Consider the following 8114-nt stretch of genomic DNA (forward strand, 5'->3'; position numbering starts at 1 on the left):
TCCCAGAACGCCGGGATCACACCCTGAGCCAAAGGCAGACGTTTAACAACTGTGCCACCCAGGCGCCCCAGAGGTTTACAATCCTGACCGTGTGAACCCACACTTCTCCCCATGGGAAGTCTATCATCTTTATAACTCAAGGTTCTCATTTCCCATCCTACCCACAATTTCTGTAGTTTCTTTTTGTTGTTTTTTTATAGCAAATAATGCTTACTGGTGGTTTCCAAACCCTCATCGCTTGAACTACCATGGGAGCCCCATTCTGTCAGTATCTGTATGGATAAAATCTAATACGTCAGGTTGGAAAAATGCACAAAGAGGTGACAGAAATAGCCAAGGCAGTCCTGTATGGTGTCTATTCAAAGCAAACAAAAAGGAGGTGATTACATCAAATCTAGACATGAGAGTGAGCTTTACCAGAAATATTGCCAGTTGTGGTTATCAGTGGGTCCCCCTGGAACGCTTAAAATTTGTATTTGATATCAGGTTGCCAGCCACTTGGGATATAATCTCCATTTGGGAGGTTACTGTCTTTATGAAATAAGACAAGCTTCCGCTTGAGAAAGGGCAGGTGGTGCTTATTGCCTATAATGTAGAAAGCGTGGTCCCATGCCCTTTCTAGACCAGATGGCTATGTAGCTTGTCCTGAGGTTGACTCTTCCTCTCCTGGATAACCTTGTCTGGGCAGTGATAGACCTCTCTCAGGAGGGCCCTGGCTGTGTGGCTTCTGCCCGTGGACCCACCGTACCTGTTAGATCTACTTTGGGGGGACTGGCACGTGACCTCAGCATCATCATTCCTGGAAACCATCAGCAAAAAAGTCTGAGCCCAAGTCCTCCAAACCCTAACTAGGTACCTGGAAAAGGAGGGATTATTTAACCAAGACTGCAGAATGGTACTCCTGGCTTATAAATGTATAAATGTACAGACTATCTCCTGGAAGAAATTATAAACCATCCTCATTCCCATAAAGTGGACCATGAAAAGGTTGCTGACGTCTTTCGTAATAACATACATACAAAGATTACTGATTCCAGTGGTAACCTTCCTCACCACCCTGGAAAATATGATAGTCCACCATGATGGGGTGACAGTGAGCCCCCTCATTTTGTTCCTTACAACCCCCTGCAGAAACCTATTCCTTCAGTCGCCATTGAGCTATCACCAGCGCGCTCTTGGAGATGACCCTTCCCTACCACCCCCTGCCCTGCCAGAGCCCTCATTGAGTGTCAGTTCCTCCAGCTGGCTAAGAGAAGTACTAATCCATTCATGGTGACTCTTAGGGTTAAGACTCCTCACTCCAGTAAATAAATAAATAAATAAATAAATTAAAATTTAATTAAAATTAAAAATTTAAAAATTTAAAAATAAACATCACACACACTCAGGAAGCTGTTTCTCTACAAGGTGTGATATGGCTGCTACTATCGCTCCAAAAATAGACAGTAGTCCAGTCTTGCTCGGGTCAGGTACTATGAAACCCCGGAGGCCTGGAAGAACGTCTGGTCTAGGACTCTGTGGTAGTATAGTCCCTTGGCTTCAGGAAACCCTGCTGTCTAAGTCTTCCATCACTGTGGGGGACACCTGGCTAAATGGCACAGCCAGATGACCCTCCGGAGTGAGAGGAGCAGCTCTCGGAGCAGCTGGGCCTAGGGGCCCCTTGCCTGTGCCTCTGACTTCCTTTCTTTTCTGGAATGGATTCACGTTTCAGAAACTGTGTCCATGGAGGCTTAGCTAAACAGAACAAAATGAAACAAAACAAACTGCATCCAGCCTGCGAGCTGACGAGGGAGTGAGCCTTCTGCATCCAGAGCCATGTCCAGGGGCCCCATGCAAGTCAGACTGTTAGTGCAGCCAGTCCTGGCTCATTCTCCAAACATTGGCTCCACAGTTTCACAGTGGGTTACACCACTTCTCTAGAACTCTGAGGTGCCACACCACAGAGAGAGGCTGCTCTCCTGGGTCCGTGCAATCCACTTGCACTGGAACACCACCAGCCTGCAGTCTTGGAGAGGGTGCCCTTGAAGCTCAGTCGGGGAGGGAGGATATTTAACTCAGTGGGTGGCTGGACCTCAAGGCCAAGGTCCAGGATACCTTCTCCCAGTTTTGCCAGGTTGGGCACACAGAGTGACTAAAACCAGAAGAGTGAGGCTGGGAAGTGCTAAGAGATTGTCACTTATGCTTTCTACTTTTCTTTTGCAGCTCATGATGGAGAGTTGAGGACCTAAGAGGCAGGACCGTATTATAACTTTAGAAGGTCCTGGGCACTTTTACCTTATAGGCCTTTTCCTCCATAGAAAATATTTAAAATTATATTTTACTGTTGTATTGCTACAAAGGACAAATATGTTAGTATTATATATTAAAACGTTTTCTTCAACCTAAAAGTTATATTCAGGGGACAGAGGTTTGCAAAAAATGCTTCACTGTGTTTCCTTCCATCTTTCACACTGGCCTTGAGTTTCCTGCTCTCAGCCATGATTTCTGAACCTCCAAATCACTTTGAAGGGTGGGGGAGTGTACGTGGAGGGAAGCATCATTTCTCACACACAAATCACCACAATACTGTAGTAATAGAGGACTACAGTTTCCAATTTTTAAAGGAAATTTTATTTAAGCACACTAGCAGAAATATCAAGAATAAAATTTGTCCTTTATTACAAACATAACTGCAGATGTACTAGCATTAGTCATGAGAAAGACCATTTAAAAGATGTTTACAAAGCTACCTTCAGAATCTTGGGCTTCATTATCATAATATTTTCCAGCTGTTGATTGAGTATCCAGTCTTATGATCCACTGAGTCACAAATAGAGAGACATAAGATTGGCAATAGCTCCTAAAACATTTCACATTTGTCATTTTCAGAATTTATTATCAAGAGACAACTTATTACAGTTTTCTTTGTCAGTGTGGTTCTAATTCACTTTTTCCTACCTCAGTCTACAGGTCTACAGATGGATGGAATCCTGAAAATTTCCTATTCCTTTCAAAAGATATTTTAGTTTATTTAAGCAAACACAGAGATGCCAAGCAGCACATTTAGCAGATTGTGTGTGTCCTCAAATGAAGATGGGGTCTTACAGAGCTGGAGAGATTGAGAACCGCTCTTCGTGTTGTCAGAACGAAGTGAACTCAGCTATTAATGGGGAGAGATAATTTTCCCTCTACCTTTCTAGGTTCTTGGCTGAGACCCCTCCCATGATAAAAAGGGTAAAAGCAGAAAACCAAATTTAATTATATCCCTGTGGGGGCATCACAGGGATATGACCCAAAGGCAGCCAGACAATTGAGGCTTATCTATCTCCTGAACTAAGGAAAGAAATAGGGGTCTGGGGCTTCAAAGGGGAGGAAGACAATTCACAGGAAGGTGAGAAGTGCAAATGTTTGGTAAACAAAGTTTGCCCTGCCTCGCAGATAAGTCTCTCAGATGAAAAGCTTATCACTGGTAATGACTCTCTTCCTGGTACAGGCCCCCATTTTAATCTCACTTAGGCAGTTAAGAAGGAGGTGAAAAGCTTTTCCTGTGTCTGCTGGGTCTTGATTGCCTTCAGCTCAAAATAATCCACATGCCAAAGTGGCACATTCTGTTGTGTTTTGTTCTGAACCCCTCATTATCTTAGAGTAGCAGTAAGCAAACTACAACCTGTGGGCCAAAACCATCCCACTACCTGTTTTTGTATGGCCCAAAAGAATGGTTTTTACATTTTTAAATTAATTTTTAAGACAAAAGAAGAAATATTTAGTGACAGTTGAAAATTATGCGAAATTCAAATTCCAGTGTCCATAAATAAAGTTTGATTAGAACACAACTATTCGTTTAGATTATGGTTTCTTTCTTGCTAAAGGACAGAATTGAATATTTTTGACAGAGACTGTGTGTCCCACAAAGCCTAAACTTTTTACTATCCAGCTTTTTACCGAAAATATTTGTTGATGCCTGTCTTAGAGCGTAAGAATACCTACCCAGGATCAAAGCCACCAAGTTTCTTTTAGCAGTTAGGCAATTGAGGCTTGTATACCACTTTTAGATTCATATTCATGAATAATATTACTAGTTAACCTCTGTTGGCCTCTTATGATGTGCCTGGCCCTGTGCTAGGTGGTTTTTTGTTTTTGTTTTAAACTTTTTAAAAAATGCACTCTTTGGCTTCCCTTTATTTCTTGAGGGTTACACAAAACGTGAAACCTACAGGAAAGTGTCCCCCCAGCCAGCTTCCCACCCTAGAGGTGCCAACAGCCTCTCCTGCACTGCGGCCTCTTCGCTTCCCTGCTGCCTGGCCTCCCCTCTGGCCATCTGTCCGCTTGTCCATCTGTCCGCCAGAGCCGGCAGGGCCCCTACTTGGAGGAGGAGGTCATGAAGCTGCTCTGGAGGAACGATGCAGAGCACGATGAAGGCGTTGCGGCAGGTCGCGGCTTTCTGCTCCAACAGCCGCGCGCCCCGCAGCAAGGAGGCCTGGCCCGCGGCGGACGCAGTCTGGCTCCGCCACGTCTCGCAGGAGCTGTTGGTGGGCCGGCGCCTGCTAAGGTCTGAGCCGTGCCGCACGCTCTTCTGGGGCTAGGCGACGTGCTGCAGGGCTCGTCTGCCGTCCAACTAGAACATGCGGTCCCGGGCTACAGCGGGGCCCCGAGAGCAAGGCCTCCCAGCTGGGACACAGCGCCTGGTCCCTGACGTTGACGATGCGCACGCCTGCGCAGTCGGCACGGCGCACGACGCTGCGGAGGGCCCGCAGGTGCCGGCTAGCCCTACGGGGTGCTCCTGCGGAAAGCTGTGGAAGTCCGCGCGGTGGTTGCCTCGCACGCCACCTGGATGTGGGCCTTTGGGCTCAAACAGGTGGGGCACCGGCTGGACGATCTGGTGGATGTGGCTGTGGGCGGGCCTTCGGGTGGGGCGCGCGGGCGGAAGTCCACGGAGGAGTCGCGGTGCAGGGCTCTGGGGTAGGCCTGGGAGTCCGTCAGGCGTGGGGGGCTGGCCACGGTGTCATGGGCCTGCCCGGGCCGCGTGGCGGAGTGGGGGAATTCCCGCTGGTGATCCGGGTTGCCTTCGTGCAGCTGCACCGCGGGGGTGCGAGGGGCCACTTCGTTGTCCCTCCCTCATGGGAGTGGCATTCGCGCCTCCAGCGGGAACTTTCTGGAACCTCTTTGGGACCTACTAGCTTCTCCCCCTCGGCCACAAAGATGAGCTGGCTCTCTGGCACCTCCGGCACCAGCGTGGTTTGGTACGTAGCCTGGGTCCTTACCCCTGAGGAGGTGCCCCTGGTTCCAGGGAGTCCAGGGGACTTGGGTGGGCAGGAACACTGACAGTCTGCCTGTAAAGGCCAGGAAAGGAAGGAGCCTTGGGGGGCCAGGGGGCCAAGGGGTCCAGGAAGCCTCTAACAGTCCTCATGGCCGATGCCAGAGGTCCCTGAGGTCCAGGTGGGCTAGACTGGCCCTCAAATGCTCTCTCTCTTGGGACTGGGAATCCCAGGGTAGCCTGGCGGGTCAGGGTTCGGGGCAGGCACACTTGAGCCTAGGAATTTACCGTCCCCGGTTCATCCTGTTCATCCGTCTGCCCAGTGTCCACTCGGTGACTCTTCTCTCCCTTCATTTTAGCCCCCACGTGCCAGTGCTAGGTGTTTTTAGCCATTGTCTCATATAATCCTCACCCAGTAAGGTAGACAACGTCATGGCCTCCATTTTATAGATGAGAAATACGAAGCTCAGGGAGATTAAATTATCTCAAGTCACTCTTAGCAAATCCCCTAACTGGGATTTAAACCCAAGCCCTTCTAGCACTGACTACAGTGTCATTGTCACTCTCCTAGCCTTTTTGGCATTATGGATGTTTGCCTCTTCCATCTCTGCGTAAAGACGAGCATAAAACTTACTACTGTGCCAAGTAAGGGTTCCTTTTGTTTGTCCGAATTTGGACCTTTTTAACCTCACAAGGGAGCTCTGGGTTTGGTACGCTTGCTCTTGGTAAGACCTGTGTTATGCAGCCATAGCCCCTCTTACTGTAAGTATTTGAGTCCTATCGATCTCAGCCTTTTTTGAGGGAAAGGGGGGGTCGCTGATCTCTGCATAAGGAAGTCTCCTCTACTTGTTTCAAGTCTGCTGTGGTTTTATTTCTCTAAGGGCAATGACCAGAACAATATATAATATTTCCAGGTTCAATAAACTGGCTGGAGAGTGTTTCTTTTCCTCTCCTGTGTCTTTTTTAATGATTCTTAGCATTTCATTATTATTTTGTTTCATCTTCTTGGGGCCACAGATGCAAAATAGGGCAATGTTTTCAACTTACAGTGACTTCCCAATCATATTCCTAGGACATAACGTTGTTTGCCCTATTATATTGCTCATATTAGTTTTCTCTGAATAGTTTGAATATCATTTTCCTGCATAGTTCAAAGTTTTTAGTCCTCATTCTAAAGGGAAAGGCACGGCACAAGCTGTGTGTGTGTGTGTGTGTGTGTGTGTGTGTGTGTGTGTGTACACGCATGCATGTGCGTGCATATGGGTGCATCTGCACGGGGAAGGGCTGCCCAGGGAGGTGGAAGGCCTACCAGGGACTGGAGATTCCAAACACCTTCCCATGAATACCAGATATGATCTAGTCTCTGAATTGGAAGTGAGCAGACTGTTCCCATTAATCATGACTCTAGATAGATCTTTGAACAATCAGGTCTTGGGGTGCCTGGGTAGCTCAGTTAGTTAAGCGTTGGACTCTTGATTTTGGCTGGGGTCATAATCTCGGTCCTGGGATTGAGCCCCTGCCCCTGCTGCGTGGGGCTCCCCAGTCAGCAGGGAGTCTGCCTGAGGATTCTCTCCCTCTCCTTCTGCCTTCTCCCCTGCTTGGGCACTCTCTGTCTCTCTCTACAATAAATCTTTAAAAAACCAATCAAGTCTTCACAGAGACAGAAGTACCTATCACCCAAGCAATGTGGATAAAGCAGATCTTTTTTAAAAGCCCCCAACCCCGGGGCGCCTGGGTGGCACAGCAGTTGAGCGTCTGCCTTCAGCTCAGGGCGTGATCCCGGCGTTGTGGGATCGAGCCCTGCATCAGGCTCCTCCGCTATGAGCCTGCTTCTTCCTCTCCAACTCCCCCTGCTTGTGTTCCCTCTCTTGCTGGCTGTCTCTATCTCTGTCAAATAGATAAATAAATTAAAAAAAAATCTTTAAAAGTCCCCAACCCCTTTTGGGGCACCTGGGTGGCTCAGTGGGTTGAGCACCCAACTCTTGATTTTAGCTCAGGTCATGATCTCAGAGTCCTGGGATCGAGTCCCCCACCGGGCTCCCTCCTCACTCGAGAATCTCCTTGTCTCCCTTTCCCTCTGTCCCTCTGTCTGCTTCCTCTATCTCTTTCTCTCTCTCAATAAATAAATAAGTCTTTTAAAACATAAAAAAATAAAAGCCCTCCTTTTCTTGCAAAAAGTAAAATTATTTTGATTTAGATATATTTTACTCCTGTCTTCTTAAATATATTTTCCAAAACATATATTTCTGCCAGGTTTATAGGTAAATTTTCATGTAAGCATGATTTCAAATCAAATGCCTCGGCATAATTGCCAGTTGGTAGCAAAGGCTTGACCCTGACACAGCTCTTAACAGTACATTTTTAGGCTCGCTATAGTAATCAGTTTCCCAGGCTGTGTGATTTGAGATAATATCATTCATCAAGCTGGATGAGAGAGACTGTGTAATTCCTGCCTAGCAATTTATTTCCAGAATGAAAGATTCTTTCTGGACATTCATGTAGCTTTTTTGAAGTTTGCTTAAGTGTTTTTCATTATTTCTCTATGATATTCATGCTTATTCTGTCTAATCAGCTAACTTCTCTCAGTTCCTTTTTGGAAAACCTAACAAAAATTTCATCCACTCTCACTGTTGAATACATTTCCTATCTTATATTTGTTTTGTTTTTTTTAAATTTTGTTTTGTTTGTTTTTTTTAGAAAACCCAGAAAGAAACACAAACTGAAATCAAGAAAATGCTTTTGTGGTAAACATCCCCAAGTGTGTGGGATCCCCGTCAGCTGTGCTTGGCATACTTCCTCATCCAAGGTGAACATTACCACTGTCCCCAATCCTCCCACGTTCCTGACACCTCAGGGCAACTAATAAAGAAGACTGTTCCTC

The 8114-nt window shown here is 46.8% G+C and overlaps 1 pseudogene; it reads right to left on the reverse strand.

Annotated features, from left to right (window-relative positions):
• Nucleotides 1-4189: 4189 nt before the first annotated feature.
• On the reverse strand, nt 4190-5667 carry LOC130544371 (collagen alpha-1(XVIII) chain-like; annotated as a pseudogene).
• Nucleotides 5668-8114: the final 2447 nt, after the last annotated feature.

This window comes from Ursus arctos, unplaced genomic scaffold (genome assembly GCF_023065955.2).
Source record: "Ursus arctos isolate Adak ecotype North America unplaced genomic scaffold, UrsArc2.0 scaffold_20, whole genome shotgun sequence".
In the NCBI taxonomy this organism is placed as follows: domain Eukaryota; kingdom Metazoa; phylum Chordata; class Mammalia; order Carnivora; family Ursidae; genus Ursus; species Ursus arctos.